General features: G+C 51.8%; 1 protein-coding gene across 1 annotated transcript in view; it reads right to left on the bottom strand.

The window, feature by feature from the left end:
• Nucleotides 1-17,378, bottom strand: part of LOC144487244 (biglycan-like) — a 136,114-nt gene extending 118,736 nt beyond the window's left edge. The window contains exon 1 of the mRNA XM_078205328.1: nucleotides 17,064-17,378. The gene's annotated coding sequence lies outside the window, so the exon portion shown is untranslated. The remainder of the gene's footprint in view (nucleotides 1-17,063) is intronic.
• Nucleotides 17,379-18,623: the final 1,245 nt, after the last annotated feature.

The following is an 18,623-nucleotide window of genomic DNA, read 5'->3' as shown; positions in this document are numbered from 1 at the left end:
TCCCCATCAAACACTCGCAGGACAGGTACAGCACCGGGTTAGATACAGCGTAAAGCTCCCTCTGCACTGTCCCCATCAAACACTCCCAGGACAGGTACAGCACGGTGTTAGATACAGCGTAAAGCTCCCTCTGCACTGTCCCCATCAAACACTCCCAGGACTGGTACAGCACGGGGTTAGATACAGAGTAAAGCTCCCTCTACACTGTCCTCATCAAACACTCCCAGGACAGGTACAGCACGGGGTTAGATACAGAGGAAAGCTCCGTCTACACTGTCCCCATCAAACACGCCCAGCACAGGTACAGCATGCAGTTAGATGCAGAGTGGAGCTCCCTCAACCCTGTTCCCATCAAACATTCCCAGGACAGGTACAGCACGGGTTTAGATACAGAGTAAATCTCCCCCTACACTGTCCGCAGCAAACACTCCCAGGGCAGTTACAGCACGGGGTTAGATGCAGAATAAATCTCCCTCCACACTGTCCCCATCAAACACTCCCAGGACAGGTACAGCACGGGGATAGATACAGAGTAAAGCTCCCTCTACACTGTCCCCATCAAACTTTCCCAGGACAGGTACAGCACGGGGTTAGATACAGAGTAAAGTTCCCTCTACACTGTCCCCATGAAACACGGTGAGAAGTTTAACAACACCAGGTTAAAGTCCAACAGGTTTATTTGGTAGCAAATACTATAAGCTTTCGGAGCACAGCTCCTTCGTCAGATGGATTGGAAATCTGTTCTCCAACAGTGCACAGACACAGAAATCAAGTTACAGAATACTCATTAGAATGCAAATCTCTACAGCCAGCCAGGTCTTAAAGGTACAGACAATGTGGGTGGAGGGAGAATTAAACACAGGTTAAAGAGATGTGTATTGTCTCCAGACTGAACAGCTAGTGAGATTCTGCAAGTCCAGGGGGCAAGCTGTGGGGGTTACTGATAATGTGACATAAATCCAACATCCCGGTTTAGGCCGTCCTCATGTTTGCGGAACTTGGCGATCAATTTCTGCTCACGACTCTGCGCTGTCGTGTGTCGTGAAGGCCGCCTTGGAGAAAGCTGGAGAACACTCCCAGGACAGGAACAGCACGGGGTTAGATACAGAGGAAAGCTCCCTCTACACTGTCCCCATCAAACACTCCCAGGACAGGTACAGCACGGGGTTAGATACAGAGGAAAGCTCCCTCTACACTGTCCCCATCAAACACTCCCAGGACAGGTACAGCACGGTGTTAGATACAGAGGAAAGCTCCCTCTACACTGTCCCCATCAAACACTCCCAGGACAGGTACAGCATGGGGTTAGATGCAGAGTAAAGCTCCCTCTACACTGTCCCCATCAAACACTTCCAGGACAGGGACAGCACGGGGTTAGATACAGAGGAAAGCTCCCTCTACACTGTCCCCATCAAACACTCCCAGGACAGGTACAGCACGGGATTAGATACAGAGGAAAGCTCCCTCTACACTGTCCCCATCAAACACTCCCAGGACAGGTACAGCACGGGGTTAGATACATAGTAAAGCTCCCTCTACACTGTCCCCATCAAACACTCCCAGGACAGGTACAGCACGGGGTTAGATACAGAGTAAAGCTCCCTCTACACTGTCCCCATCAAACACTCCCAGGACAGGTACAGCACGGGGTTAGATACAGAGGAAAGCTCCCTCTACACTGTCCCCATCAAACACTCCCAGGACAGGTACAGCACGGGGTTAGATACAGAGTAAAGCTCCCTCTACACTGTCCCCATCAAACACTCCCAGGACAGGTACAGCACGGGGTTCGATACAGAGGAAAGCTCCCTCTACACTGTCCCCATCAAACACTCCCAGGACAGGTACAGCACGGGGTTAGATACAGAGTAAAGCTCCCTCTACACTGTCCCCATCAAACACTCCCAGGACAGGTGCAGCAGGGGTTAGATACAGAGTAAAGCTCCCTCTACACTGTCCCCATCAAACACTCCATGGACAGGTACAGCACGGGGTAAGATACAGAGAAAAGCTCCCTCTACACTGTCCCCATCAAACACTCCCAGGACAGGTACAGCACGGGGTTAGATACAGAGGAAATCTCCCTCTACACTGTCCCCATCAAACACTCCCAGGACAGGTACAGCACGGGGTTAGATACAGAGTAAAGCTCCCTCTACACTGTCCCCATCAAACACTCCCAGGACAGGCACAGCACGGGGTTAGATACAGAGTAAAGCTCCCTCTACACTGTCCCCATCAAACACTCTCAGGACAGGCCCAGCACGGGGTTAGATACACAGTAAAGCTCCCTCTACACTGTCCCCATCAAACACTCCCAGGACAGGCACAGCACGGGGTTAGATACAGAGGAAAGCTCCCTCTACACTGTCCCCATCAAACACTCCCAGGACAGGCACAGCACGGGGTTAGATACATAGTAAAGCTCCCTCTACACTGTCCCCATCAAACACTCCCAGGACAGGCACAGCACGGTGTTAGATACAGAGTAAAGCTCCCTCTACACTGTCCCCATCAAACACTCCCAGGACAGGCACAGCACGGGGTTAGATACAGAGTAAAGCTCCCTCTACACTGTCCCCATCAAACACTTCCAGGACAGGTACAGCACGGGGTTAGATACAGAGGAAAGCTCCCTCTACACTGTCCCCATCAAACACTCCCAGGACAGGTACAGCACGGGGTTAGATCCAGAGTAAAGCTCCCTCTACACTGTCCCCATCAAACACTCCCAGGACAGGTACAGCACGGGGTTAGATACATAGTAAAGCTCCCTCTACACTGTCCCCATCAAACACGCCCAGGACAGGTACAGCACGGGGTTAGATACAGAGTAAAGCTCCCTCTACACTGTCCCCATCAAACACTCCCAGGACAGGTACAGCACAGGGTTAGATACAGAGTAAAGCTCCCTCTACACTGTCCCCATCAAACACTCCCAGGACAGGTACAGCACGGGGTTAGATACAGAGGAAAGCTCCCTCCACACTATCCCCATCAAACACTCACAGGACAGGTAGAGCACGGGGTTAGATACAGAGTAAAGCTCCCTCTACACTGTCCCCACCAAACAATCCCAGGAAACGTACAGCACGGGGTTAGATGCAGAGTAAAGCTCCCTCTACACTGTCCCCATCAGACACTCCCAGGACAGGTACAGCACGGGGCAAGATGCAGAAAACAGCTCCCTCTACACTGTCCCCATCAAACACTCACAGGACAGGTGCAGCACAGGGTTAAATACAGAGTAAAGCTCTTTCGAAACTGTCCCCATCAAACACTCCCAAGACAGATACAGCACGGGGTTAGATACAGAGTAAAGCTCCCTCTACACTGCCCCCATCAAACACTCTCAGGACAGGTACAGCATGGGATGAGGTACAGAGTTAAGCTCCCTCTACACTGTCCCCATCAAACCCTTCCAGGACAGGTACAGCATGGGGTTAGATACAGCGTAAAGCTCCCTCTGCACTGTCCCCATCAAAGACTCCAAGGACAGGTACAGCACGGGGTTAGAGACAGACGAAAGCTCCCTCTACACTGTCCCCATCAAACACTCTCAGGACAGGTGCAGCACGGGGTTAGATACAGCATAAAGTTCCCTCTGCACTGTCCCCATCAAACACTCCATGGACAGGTACAGCACGGGGTTCGAGACAGACTAAAGCTCCCTCTACACTGTCCCCATCAAACACGCCCAGCACAGGTACAGCATGCAGTTAGATGCAGAGTGGAGCTCCCTCAACCCTGTTCCCATCAAACATTCCCAGGACAGGTACAGCACGGGTTTAGATACAGAGTAAATCTCCCCCTACACTGTCCGCAGCAAACACTCCCAGGGCAGTTACAGCACGGGGTTAGATGCAGAATAAATCTCCCTCCACACTGTCCCCATCAAACACTCCCAGGACAGGTACAGCACGGGGATAGATACAGAGTAAAGCTCCCTCTACACTGTCCCCATCAAACTTTCCCAGGACAGGTACAGCACGGGGTTAGATACAGAGTAAAGTTCCCTCTACACTGTCCCCATGAAACACGGTGAGAAGTTTAACAACACCAGGTTAAAGTCCAACATGTTTATTTGGTAGCAAATACTATAAGCTTTCGGAGCACAGCTCCTTCGTCAGATGGATTGGAAATCTGTTCTCCAACAGTGCACAGACACAGAAATCAAGTTACAGAATACTCATTAGAATGCAAATCTCTACAGCCAGCCAGGTCTTAAAGGTACAGACAATGTGGGTGGAGGGAGAATTAAACACAGGTTAAAGAGATGTGTATTGTCTCCAGACTGAACAGCTAGTGAGATTCTGCAAGTCCAGGGGGCAAGCTGTGGGGGTTACTGATAATGTGACATAAATCCAACATCCCGGTTTAGGCCGTCCTCATGTTTGCGGAACTTGGCGATCAATTTCTGCTCACGACTCTGCGCTGTCGTGTGTCGTGAAGGCCGCCTTGGAGAAAGCTGGAGAACACTCCCAGGACAGGAACAGCACGGGGTTAGATACAGAGGAAAGCTCCCTCTACACTGTCCCCATCAAACACTCCCAGGACAGGTACAGCACGGGGTTAGATACAGAGGAAAGCTCCCTCTACACTGTCCCCATCAAACACTCCCAGGACAGGTACAGCACGGTGTTAGATACAGAGGAAAGCTCCCTCTACACTGTCCCCATCAAACACTCCCAGGACAGGTACAGCATGGGGTTAGATGCAGAGTAAAGCTCCCTCTACACTGTCCCCATCAAACACTTCCAGGACAGGGACAGCACGGGGTTAGATACAGAGGAAAGCTCCCTCTACACTGTCCCCATCAAACACTCCCAGGACAGGTACAGCACGGGATTAGATACAGAGGAAAGCTCCCTCTACACTGTCCCCATCAAACACTCCCAGGACAGGTACAGCACGGGGTTAGATACATAGTAAAGCTCCCTCTACACTGTCCCCATCAAACACTCCCAGGACAGGTACAGCACGGGGTTAGATACAGAGTAAAGCTCCCTCTACACTGTCCCCATCAAACACTCCCAGGACAGGTACAGCACGGGGTTAGATACAGAGGAAAGCTCCCTCTACACTGTCCCCATCAAACACTCCCAGGACAGGTACAGCACGGGGTTAGATACAGAGTAAAGCTCCCTCTACACTGTCCCCATCAAACACTCTCAGGACAGGTACAGCACGGGGTTAGATACAGAGGAAAGCTCCCTCTACACTGTCCCCATCAAACACTCCCAGGACAGGTACAGCACGGGGTTAGATACAGAGTAAAGCTCCCTCTACACTGTCCCCATCAAACACTCCCAGGACAGGTGCAGCAGGGGTTAGATACAGAGTAAAGCTCCCTCTACACTGTCCCCATCAAACACTCCATGGACAGGTACAGCACGGGGTAAGATACAGAGAAAAGCTCCCTCTACACTGTCCCCATCAAACACTCCCAGGACAGGTACAGCACGGGGTTAGATACAGAGGAAATCTCCCTCTACACTGTCCCCATCAAACACTCCCAGGACAGGTACAGCACGGGGTTAGATACAGAGTAAAGCTCCCTCTACACTGTCCCCATCAAACACTCCCAGGACAGGCACAGCACGGGGTTAGATACAGAGTAAAGCTCCCTCTACACTGTCCCCATCAAACACTCGCAGGACAGGCACAGCACGGGGTTAGATACACAGTAAAGCTCCCTCTACACTGTCCCCATCAAACACTCCCAGGACAGGCACAGCACGGGGTTAGATACAGAGGAAAGCTCCCTCTACACTGTCCCCATCAAACACTCCCAGGACAGGCACAGCACGGGGTTAGATACAGAGGAAAGCTCCCTCTACACTGTCCCCATCAAACACTCCCAGGACAGGCACAGCACGGTGTTAGATACAGAGTAAAGCTCCCTCTACACTGTCCCCATCAAACACTCCCAGGACAGGTACAGCACGGGGTTAGATACAGAGTAAAGCTCCCTCTACACTGTCCCCATCAAACACTTCCAGGACAGGTACAGCACGGGGTTAGATACAGAGGAAAGCTCCCTCTACACTGTCCCCATCAAACACTCCAAGGACAGGTACAGCACGGGGTTAGATCCAGAGTAAAGCTCCCTCTACACTGTCCCCATCAAACACTCCCAGGACAGGTACAGCACGGGGTTAGATACATAGTAAAGCTCCCTCTACACTGTCCCCATCAAACACGCCCAGGACAGGTACAGCACGGGGTTAGATACAGAGTAAAGCTCCCTCTACACTGTCCCCATCAAACACTCCCAGGACAGGTACAGCACGGGGTTAGATACAGAGGAAAGCTCCCTCCACACAATCCCCATCAAACACTCACAGGACAGGTAGAGCACGGGGTTAGATACAGAGTAAAGCTCCCTCTACACTGTCCCCACCAAACACTCCCAGGACACGTACAGCACGGGGTTAGATGCAGAGTAAAGCTCCCTCTACACTGTCCCCATCAGACACTCCCAGGACAGGTACAGCACGGGGCAAGATGCAGAAAACAGCTCCCTCTACACTGTCCCCATCAAACACTCACAGGACAGGTGCAGCACAGGGTTAAATACAGAGTAAAGCTCTTTCGAAACTGTCCCCATCGAACACTCCCAAGACAGATACAGCACGGGGTTAGATACAGAGTAAAGCTCCCTCTACACTGCCCCCATCAAACACTCTCAGGACAGGTACAGCATGGGATTAGGTACAGAGTTAAGCTCCCTCTACACTGTCCCCATCAAACCCTTCCAGGACAGGTACAGCATGGGGTTAGATACAGCGTAAAGCTCCCTCTGCACTGTCCCCATCAAAGACTCCAAGGACAGGTACAGCACGGGGTTAGATACAGCATAAAGTTCCCTCTGCACTGTCCCCATCAAACACTCCATGGACAGGTACAGCACGGGGTTAGAGACAGACTAAAGCTCCCTCTACACTGTCCCCATCAAACACTCTCAGGACAGGTACAGCACGGGTTTAGGTACAGTGTAAAGCTCCCTCTGCACTGTCCCCATCAAACACTCTCAGGACAGGTACAGCACGGGGTTAGATACAGCGAAAAGCTCCCTCTACACTGTCCCCATCAAACACTCCAAGGACAGGTACAGCACGGTGACAGAAACAGAGTAAAGCTCCCTCTACACTGTCCCCCATCAAACACGACCAGGACAGGTACAGCACGGGGTTAGATACAGAGAAAAGCTCCCTCTACCCTGTCCCCATCAAACACTCCCAGGCAGGTACAGCACGGGGTTAGATACAGAGTAAAGCTCCCTCTACACTGTCCCCATCAAACACTCGCAGGACAGGTACAGCACCGGGTTAGATACAGCGTAAAGCTCCCTCTGCACTGTCCCCATCAAACACTCCCAGGACAGGTACAGCACGGTGTTAGATACAGCGTAAAGCTCCCTCTGCACTGTCCCCATCAAACACTCCCAGGACTGGTACAGCACGGGGTTAGATACAGAGTAAAGCTCCCTCTACACTGTCCCCATCAAACACTCCCAGGACAGGTACAGCACGGGGTTAGATACAGAGGAACGCTCCGTCTACACTGTCCCCATCAAACACGCCCAGCACAGGTACAGCATGCAGTTAGATGCAGAGTGGAGCTCCCTCAACCCTGTTCCCATCAAACATTCCCAGGACAGGTACAGCACGGGTTTAGATACAGAGTAAATCTCCCCCTACACTCTCCGCAGCAAACACTCCCAGGGCAGTTACAGCACGGGGTTAGATGCAGAATAAATCTCCCTCCACACTGTCCCCATCAAACACTCCCAGGACAGGTACAGCACGGGGTTAGATACAGAGTAAAGCTCCCTCTACACTGTCCCCATGAAACACGGTGAGATGTTTAACCACACCAGGTTAAAGTCCAACAGGTTTATTTGGTAGCAAATACTATAAGCTTTCGGTGCACAGCTCCATCGTCAGATGGATTGGAAATCTGTTCTCCAACAGTGCACAGACACAGAAATCAAGTTACAGAATACTAATTAGAATGCAAATCTCTACAGCCAGCCAGGTCTTAAAGGTACAGACAATGTGGGTGGAGGGAGAATTAAACACAGGTTAAAGAGATGTGTATTGTCTCCCGACTGAACAGCTAGTGAGATTCTGCAAGTCCAGGGGGCAAGCTGTGGGGGTTACTGATAATGTGACATAAATCCAACATCCCGGTTTAGGCCGTCCTCATGTTTGCGGAACTTGGCGATCAGTTTCTGCTCACGACTCTGCGCTGTCGTGTGTCGTGAAGGCCGCCTTGGAGAAAGCTGGAGAACACTCCCAGGACAGGAACAGCACGGGGTTAGATACAGAGGAAAGCTCCCTCTACACTGTCCCCATCAAACACTCCCAGGACAGGCACAGCACGGGGTTAGATACAGAGGAAAGCTCCCTCTACACTGTCCCCATCAAACACTCCCAGGACAGGTACAGCACGGTGTTAGATACAGAGGAAAGCTCCCTCTACACTGTCCCCATCAAACACTCCCAGGACAGGTACAGCATGGGGTTAAATGCAGAGTAAAGCTCCCTCTACACTGTCCCCATCAAACACTTCCAGGACAGGGACAGCACGGGGTTAGATACAGAGGAAAGCTCCCTCTACACTGTCCCCATCAAACACTCCCAGGACAGGTACAGCACGGGGTTAGATCCAGAGTAAAGCTCCCTCTACACTGTCCCCATCAAACACTCCCAGGACAGGTACAGCACGGGGTTAGATACATAGTAAAGATCCCTCTACACTGTCCCCATCAAACACTCCCAGGACAGGTACAGCACGGGGTTAGATACAGAGTAAAGCTCCCTCTACACTGTCCCCATCAAACACTCCCAGGACAGGTACAGCACGGGGTTAGATACAGAGGAAAGCTCCCTCTACACTGTCCCCATCAAACACTCCCAGGACAGGTACAGCACGGGGTTAGATACAGACTAAAGCTCCCTCTACACTGTCCCCATCAAACACTCCCAGGACAGGTGCAGCACGGGGTTAGATACAGAGGAAAGCTCCCTCTACACTGTCCCCATCCTACACTACCAGGACAGGTACAGCACGGGGTTAGATACAGAGTAAAGCTCCCTCTACACTGTCCCCATCAAACACTCCCAGGACAGGTGCAGCAGGGGTTAGATACAGAGTAAAGCTCCCTCTACACTGTCCCCATCAAACACTCCATGGACAGGTACAGCACGGGGTAAGATACAGAGTAAAGCTCCCTCTACACTGTCCCCATCAAACACTCCCATGACAGGTACAGCACGGGGTTAGATACAGAGGAAAGCTCCCTCTACACTGTCCCCATCAAACACTCCCAGGACAGGTAGAGCACGGGGTTAGATACAGAGTAAAGATCCCTCCACACTGTCCCCATCAAACACTCCCAGGACAGGCACAGCACGGTGTTAGATACAGAGTAAAGCTCCCTCTACACTGTCCCCATCAAACACTCCCAGGACAGGTACAGCACGGGGTTAGATACAGAGTAAAGCTCCCTCTACACTGTCCCCATCAAACACTCCCAGGACAGGTACAGCACGGGGTTAGATACAGAGGAAAGCTCCCTCCACACTAGCCCCATCAAACACTCACAGGACAGGTAGAGCACGGGGTTAGATACAGAGTAAAGCTCCCTCTACACTGTCCCCACCAAACACTCCCCGGACACGTACAGCACGGGGTTCGATGCAGAGTAAAGCTCCCTCTACACTGTCCCCATCAAACACTCCCAGGACAGGTACAGCACGGGGTTAGATACAGAGTAAAGCTCCCTCTACACTGTCCCCACCAAACACTCCCAGGACACGTACAGCACGGGGTTAGATGCAGAGTAAAGCTCCCTCAACACTGTCCCCATCAGACACTCCCAGGACAGGTACAGCACGGGGCAAGATGCAGAAAACAGCTCCCTCTACACTGTCCCCATCAAACACTCACAGGACAGGTGCAGCACAGGGTTAGATACAGAGTAAAGCTCTTTCGAAACTGTCCCCATCAAACACTCCCAAGACGGATACAGCATGGGGTGAGATACAGAGTAAAGCTCCCTCTACACTGCCCCCATCAAACCCTTCCAGGACAGGTACAGCATGGGGTTAGATACAGCGTAAAGCTCCCTCTGCACTGTCCCCATCATAGACTCCAAGGACAGGTACAGCACGGGGTTAGAGACAGACGAATGCTCCCTCTACACTGTCCCCATCAAACACTCCCAGGACACATACAGCACGGGGTCAGATACAGAGTGAAGCTCCCTCTACACTGTCCCCATCAAACACTCACTCTGTATCTAACTCTGTGCTGTACCTATCCTGGGAGTGTTTGATGGGGACAGTGTAGAGGGAGCTTCACTCTGTATCTGACCCCGTGCTGTACCTGTCCTGGGAGTGTTTGATGGGGACAGTGTCGAGGGAGCTTCACTCTGTATCTGACCCCGTCCTGTACCTCTCCTGGGTGTGTTGTTGCAGACAGTATTGAGGGAGCTTTACTCTGTAACTAACCTCGTGCGTACCTGATACAGGGTAAAGCTCCCTCTACACTGTCCCCATCAAAAACTCCCAGGACTGATACAGCATAGGGTTAGATGCAGACTGAAGCTCCCTCTACACTGTCGCCATCAAACACTCCCAGGACAGGTACAGCACGGGGTTTGATACAAAGTAAAGCTCCCTCTACACTGTCCTCATCAAACACTCCCAGCACAGGTACAGCAAGCGGTTAGATACAGAGTAAAGCTCCCTCTACACTGTCCCCATCAAACACTCCCAGGACAGGTACAGCACGGCGTTAGATACAGAGTAAAGCTCCCTCTACACTGTCCCCATCAAACACTCCCAGGACAGGTACAGCACGGGGTTAGATACAGAGTAAAGCTCCCTCTACACTGTCCCCATCAAACACTCACTCTGTATCTAACTCTGTGCTGTACCTATCCTGGGAGTGTTTGATGGGGACAGTGTAGAGGGAGCTTTACTCTGTATCTAACCCCGTGCTGTACCTGTCCTGGGAGTGTTTGATGGGGACACTGTAGAGGGAGCTTCACTCTGTATCTGACCCCGTGCTGTACCTGTCCTGGGAGTGTTTGATGGGGACAGTGTAGAGGGAGCTTCACTCTGTATCTGACCCCGTCCTGTACCTCTCCTGGGTGTGTTGTTGCAGACAGTATTGAGGGAGCTTTACTCTGTAACTAACCTCGTGCGTACCTGATACAGGGTAAAGCTCCCTCTACACTGTCCCCATCAAACACTCCCAGGACTGATAGAGCATAGGGTTAGATGCAGACTGAAGCTCCCTCTACACTGTCCCCATCAAACCCTCCGAGCACAGGTACAGCACGGGGTTTGATACAAAGTAAAGCTCCCTCTACACTGTCCTCATCAAACACTCCCTGCACAGGTACAGCATGCGGTTAGATACAGAGTGCAGCTCCCTCTACACTGTCCCCATCAAACACTCCCAGGACAGGTACAGCATGGGGTTAGATACAGAGTAAAGCTCCCGCTGCACTGTCCCCATCAAACACTCCCAGGAGAGGTACAGCAGTGGGTTGGATACAGAGTAAAGCTCCCTCTACACTGTCCCCATCAAACACTCCCAGGACAGGTACAGCACAGGGTTAGATACAGAGTAAAGCTCCCGCTGCACTGTCCCCATGAATCACTCCCAGGAGAGGTACAGCAGTGGGTTGGATACAGAGTAAAGCTCCCTCTGCACTGTCCCCATCAAACACCCCCAGGACAGGCACAGCACGGGGTTAGATACAAAGTAAAGCTCCCTCTACACTGTCCCCATCAAACACTCCCAGGACAGGTACAGTACGGGGTTAGATATAGAGTAAAGCTCCCTCTACACTGTCCCCATCAAACACCCCCAGGACAGGTACAGCACGGGGTTAGATACAGAGTAAAGCTCCCTCTACACTGTCCCCATCAAACACTCCCAGGACAGGTACAGCACGGCGTTAGATACAGAGTAAAGCTCCCTCTACACTGTCCCCATCAAACACTCCCAGGACAGGTACAGCACGGGGTTAGATACAGAGTAAAGCTCCCTCTACACTGTCCCCATCAAACACTCACTCTGTATCTAACTCTGTGCTGTACCTATCCTGGGAGTGTTTGATGGGGACAGTGTAGAGGGAGCTTTACTCTGTATCTAACCCCGTGCTGTACCTGTCCTGGGAGTGTTTGATGGGGACACTGTAGAGGGAGCTTCACTCTGTATCTGACCCCGTGCTGTACCTGTCCTGGGAGTGTTTGATGGGGACAGTGTAGAGGGAGCTTCACTCTGTATCTGACCCCGTCCTGTACCTCTCCTGGGTGTGTTGTTGCAGACAGTATTGAGGGAGCTTTACTCTGTAACTAACCTCGTGCGTACCTGATACAGGGTAAAGCTCCCTCTACACTGTCCCCATCAAACACTCCCAGGACTGATAGAGCATAGGGTTAGATGCAGACTGAAGCTCCCTCTACACTGTCCCCATCAAACCCTCCGAGCACAGGTACAGCACGGGGTTTGATACAAAGTAAAGCTCCCTCTACACTGTCCTCATCAAACACTCCCTGCACAGGTACAGCATGCGGTTAGATACAGAGTGCAGCTCCCTCTACACTGTCCCCATCAAACACTCCCAGGACAGGTACAGCATGGGGTTAGATACAGAGTAAAGCTCCCGCTGCACTGTCCCCATCAAACACTCCCAGGAGAGGTACAGCAGTGGGTTGGATACAGAGTAAAGCTCCCTCTACACTGTCCCCATCAAACACTCCCAGGACAGGTACAGCACAGGGTTAGATACAGAGTAAAGCTCCCGCTGCACTGTCCCCATGAATCACTCCCAGGAGAGGTACAGCAGTGGGTTGGATACAGAGTAAAGCTCCCTCTGCACTGTCCCCATCAAACACCCCCAGGACAGGCACAGCACGGGGTTAGATACAAAGTAAAGCTCCCTCTACACTGTCCCCATCAAACACTCCCAGGACAGGTACAGTACGGGGTTAGATATAGAGTAAAGCTCCCTCTACACTGTCCCCATCAAACACCCCCAGGACAGGTACAGCACGGGGTTAGATACAGAGTAAAGCTCCCGCTGCACTGTCCCCATCAAACACTCCCAGGAGAGGTACAGCAGTGGGTTGGATACAGAGTAAAGCTCCCTCTGCACTGTCCCCATCAAACACCCCCAGGACAGGCACAGCACGGGGTTAGATACAGAGTAAAGCTCCCTCTGCACTGTCCCCATCAAACACTCCCAGGAGAGGTACAGCAGTGGGTTGGATACAGAGTAAAGCTCCCTCTGCACTGTCCCCATCAAACACCCCCAGGACAGGTACAGCACGGGGTTAGATACAGACTAAAGCTCCCTCTGCACTGTCCCCATCAATCACTCCCAGGACAGGTACAGCACGGGGTTAGATACAGAGTAAAGCTCCCTCTACACTGTCCCCATCAAACACTCCCAGGACAGGTACAGCACGGGGTTAGATCCAGAGTAAAGCTCCCTCTACACTGTCCCCCATCAAACACTCCCAGGACAGGTACAGCACGGGGTTAGATACAGAGTAAAGCTCCCGGGACTATATCTGATTGTAATTTTGGGCTCTCGACTCTCTGTATCCCCCAAATTCCCCCCTGCCCCTCACCTTTACAACAATCATGTCCGTTTGAAGGAGCGAGTATTTCTCCCTCCTCAGTCGATCTTTCTGTTTGATATTCGAATCTAGTCTGGCCCCCGACTCTGGACAATGTCTGCACTCATGGCTTTCATTCCCCTCCCTGTCTCTGTAATTTAGGATTAGATCGGGTGGATAGTGAGAGCCTCTTTCCTCGGATGGTGTTGGCTAGCACAAAGGGACATAGCTTTAAATTGAGGGGTGAGAGATATAGGACAGATGTTCGAGGTAGGTTCTTGACTCAGAGAGTAGTAAGGGCCGTGGAATGCCCTGCCTGCAGCAGTGGTGGACTCGTCAACACTAAGAGCATTCAAATGGTTATTGGATAAACATATGGATGATATTGGAATAGTGTAGGTTAGAGGGGCTTTAGATTGGTTTCACTGGTCGGCACAACATCGAGGGCCGAAGGGCCTGTACTGCGCTGTAATGTTCTATGTTCTATGTAACCTCCTCCAGCCCCTACAACCCTCCCTATCTCTGTAACCTCCTCCAGCCCCTACAACCCTCCCTATCTCTGTAACCTCCTCCAGACCCTACAACCCTCCCTATCTCTGTAACCTCCTCCAGACCCTACAAATCTCCCTATCTCTGTAACCTCCTCCAGCCCCTACAACCCTCCCTATCTCTGTAACCTCCTCCAGCCCCTTCAACCCTCCCTATCTCTGTAACCTCCTCCAGCCCCTACAACCCTCCCTATCTCTGTAAACCCCTCCAGCCCCGACAACCCTCCCTATCTCTGTAACCTCCTCCAGCCCCGACAACCCTCCCTATCTCTGTAACCTCCTCCAGACCCTACAACCCTCCCTGTTGTTGTAGCCTCCTCCAGCCCTTACAACCCTCCCTATCTCTGTAACTTCCTCCAGCCCCTACAACCCTCCCTATCTCTGTAACCTCTTCCTGCTCCTACAATCCTCCCTATCTCTGTAACCTCCTCCAGCCCCTACAACCCTCCCTATCTCTAACCTCCTCCAACCCCTACAACCCTCCCTATCTCTGCAACCTCCTCCAGCCCCTACAACCCTCCCTGTCTCTGTCACCTCCTCCAGACCCTACAACCCTCCCTATCTCTAACCTCCTCCAGACCCTACAACCCTCCCTATCTCTAACCTCCTCCAGACCCTACAACCCTCCCTATCTCTGCAACCTCCTCCAGCCCCTACAACCCTCCCTGTCTCTGTCGCCTCCTCCAGACCCTACAACCCTCCCTATCTCTAACCTCCTCCAGACCCTACAACCCTCCCTATCTCTGCAACCTCCTCCAGCCCCCACAACCCTCCCTGTCTCTGTCACCTCCTCCAGACCCTACAACCCTCCTTATCTCTAACCTCCTCCAACCCCTACAACCCTCCCTATCTCTAACCTCCTCCAGACCCTACAACCCTCCCTATCTCTAACCTCCTCCAGACCCTACAACCCTCCCTATCTCTGCAACCTCCTCCAGCCCCTACAACCCTCCCTGTCTCTGTCACCTCCTCCAGACCCTACAACCCTCCTTATCTCTAACCTCCTCCAACCCCTACAACCCTCCCTATCTCTGCAACCTCCTCCAACCCCTACAACCCTCCCTATCTCTGCAACCTCCTCCAGCCCCTACAACCTTCCCTGTCTCTGTCACCTCCTCCAGCCCCTACAACCTTCCCTGTCTCTGTCACCTCCTCCAGACCCTACAACCCTCCCTATCTCTCTGTCTCTCTTTCTCTGTTTCTCTCTCTGCCTATTTGACCTCGCTTTTGGTCGCCTGGCCCTGTTATCTCCCGATGTGTCTTGGGGCGAGATTCTTTCTGATTGACGCTGCTGTGTAGACCTTTGGGGGATGGTGACAGTGCTATATAAATGTTGTTGTTGCCTGGTGCACACTTTCTCGAATTCTTCTCCAGCTTGTGTGCAGCCATGGGTCTGTTGGGGGTGCTGTTGCCTTTTGTAAATCGTGAATCTGTAGATGGAGTCCTGGAGGTTAAATAATCGCTGTCTTCTCTTTCCCCGTGAATCAATCTCCCTCCCCAACCTGCATCTGATACCTGTGTTCACAGCAGGACGCACTGGGGCTTGATCGATGTGATTGAGACAGAGTGATAGTGTGAGTGACAGAGACAGAAAGAGGGGGTGACAGGGAGAGAGGAAGAGACAGATAGACAGAGACAGAGAGAGAAAAACAGAGAGAGAGAGGGCGAGACAGACAGAGAGAGATACAGAGAGAGAGAGAGAGACAGCGACGGATAGACAGAGAGAGAGAGAGGGAGAGTGACAGACAGACAGAGACAGAGACAGAAAAACAGAGAGAGAGGGCGAGACAGACAGAGATACAGAGAGAGAGAGAGAGACAGCGACGGATAGACAGAGAGAGAGAGAGGGAGAGTGACAGACAGACAGAGAGATAGACAGAGACAGAGAGAGAGAGACAGAGAGAGAGGGAGAGACAGACAGACAGAGAGAGAGAGACAGCGACAGATAGAGAGAGAGGGAGAGTGACAGGCAGACAGAGAGAGAGACAGAGAGAGAGACAGAGACGGATAGACAGAGAGAGGGAGAGTGACAGGCAGACAGAGAGAGAGAGACAGAGACGGATAGACAGAGAGAGGGAGAGTGACAGACAGACAGAGAGAGAGAGAGAAAAACAGAGAGAGAGAGAGAGGGAGAGACGGATAGACAGAGACAGAGAAAAACAGAGGGAGAGACAGACAGAGAGAGAGAGATAGAGAGAGAGAGAGACAGCGACAGATAGACAGAGAGAGAGAGAGGGAGAGACAGACAGACAGAGAGAGAGAGACAGCGACAGATAGAGAGAGAGGGAGAGTGACAGGCAGACAGAGAGAGAGAGACAGAGAGAGAGACAGAGACGGATAGACAGAGAAAGGGAGAGTGACAGGCAGACAGAGAGAGAGAGAGACAGAGACGGATAGACAGAGAGAGGGAGAGTGACAGACAGACAGAGAGAGAGAGAGAAAAACAGAGAGAGAGAGAGAGGGAGAGACAGATAGACAGAGACAGAGAAAAACAGAGGGAGAGACAGACAGAGAGAGAGAGATAGAGAGAGAGAGAGACAGCGACAGATAGACAGAGAGAGCGAGAGAGGGAGAGTGACAGACAGACAGAGAGAGAGACAGACAGACAGACAGAGACACACATAAAGAGAGAGAGAGGGAGGAATAGCTGGAGAACAGAGAGAGAGACAGAGAGAGGGAGAGCGGGAGAGGGTGGGAGAGGGAAGGAGGGAGAATTCTGTGAAGAGGTGGGCAATAAGTGATGGGGAAAGGAGTGGTTGAGGGGACTTGCACCGGGAGGATTCAGAGAGTGAGGATGAGTGCAGAGGGACAAAGAGTGTATCAAACTAGAAATCACAGTCAGCAAAAGCCACATCTTTAATCTTACCTCAGATAGACAAGGGTTTAAATCCCGTTTGGAAACTTTGGCAAGTGTCTTTGTCCTTGGAAGGAATCACTTTTTGCTGAGATGCTGAGTGTGAGCAGAGGTTTCCACACAGAGATAGTCACTCACTCACTCCCTCACTCACTCACTCCCTCACTCACTCACACACACACATCCAGCAGGCTGCTATGCTCACTGTGACTCTCTCTCCTCCTTCCAGCCTTCTGTTTATATTATTTGTCATTCACAGCTGCTTGTCAGTGGTACAACTTCCTCTGCGATACTGCGCTGATCTCCACATCCACACTGCCTTCAGCTGTGTCCCAAACAGCTCAGGGCCAACATCACCGCTCATTGGACCCCCACTCCAGCTGCAACGCTGCCAGCACTCTCGCTCTGTCTGTCTCTGAATGTGTGTGTGTGTCTCTCTCTCTCTCTCTCTGAGTGTGTGTGTCTCTCTCTCTCTCTGAGTGTGTGTGTGTCTCTCTCTCTCTGAGTGTGTGTGTCTCTCTCTCTCTCTGAGTGTGTGTGTGTCTCTCTCTCTCTGAGTGTGTGTCTCTCTCTCTCTCTGAGTGTGTGTGTCTCTGTCTCTCTGAGTGTGTCTCTCTCTCTCTCTCTCTGAGTGTGTGTGTCTCTCTCTCTCTCTGAGTGTGTGTGTCTCTCTCTCTCTCTGAGTGTGTGTGTGTCTCTCTCTCTCTGAGTGTGTGTGTCTCTCTCTCTCTCTGAGTGTGTGTGTGTCTCTCTCTCTCTGAGTGTGTGTGTCTCTCTCTCTCTGAGTGTGTGTGTCTCTGTCTCTCTGAGTGTGTGTGTGTCTCTCTCTCTCTCTCTGAGTTTGTGTGTCTCTGTCTCTCTGAGTGTGTGTGTGTCTCTCTCTCTCTGAGTGTGTGTGTCTCTGTCTCTCTGAGTGTGTGTGTGTGTCTCTCTCTCTCTGAGTGTGTGTGTCTCTGTCTCTCTGAGTGTGTGTGTGTCTCTCTCTCTCTGAGTGTGTGTGTCTCTGTCTCTCTGAGTGTGTGTGTGTCTCTCTCTCTCTGAGTGTGTGTGTCTCTGTCTCTCTGAGTGTGTGTGTGTCTCTCTCTCTGAGTGTGTGTGTCTCTGTCTCTCTGAGTGTGTGTGTGTCTCTCTCTCTCTGAGTGTGTGTGTCTCTGTCTCTCTGAGTGTGTGTGTCTCTGTCTCTCTGAGTGTGTGTGTGTCTCTCTCTCTCTGAGTGTGTGTGTCTCTGTCTCTCTGAGTGTGTGTGTGTGTCTCTCTCTCTCTGAGTGTGTGTGTGTCTCTCTCTCTCTCTGAGTGTGTGTGTCTCTGTCTCTCTGAGTGTGTGTGTGTCTCTCTCTCTCTCTCTGAGTGTGTGTGTGTCTCTCTCTCTCTCTCTGAGTGTGTGTGTCTCTGTCTCTCTGAGTGTGTGTGTCTCTGTCTCTCTGAGTGTGTGTGTGTCTCTCTCTCTCTCTGAGTGTGTGTGTCTCTGTCTCTCTGAGTGTGTGTGTCTCTCTCTCTCTCTCTGAGTGTGTGTGTCTCTGTCTCTCTGAGTGTGTGTGTCTCTCTCTCTCTCTCTGAGTGTGTGTGTGTCTC

The sequence above is a fragment of the Mustelus asterias genome, unplaced genomic scaffold, assembly GCF_964213995.1.
Source record: "Mustelus asterias unplaced genomic scaffold, sMusAst1.hap1.1 HAP1_SCAFFOLD_668, whole genome shotgun sequence".
Classification (NCBI taxonomy): Eukaryota; Metazoa; Chordata; class Chondrichthyes; order Carcharhiniformes; family Triakidae; genus Mustelus; species Mustelus asterias.
The sequence above is the reverse complement of the archived record's forward strand: the minus strand, read 5'-3'. Positions and strand labels throughout refer to the sequence as shown.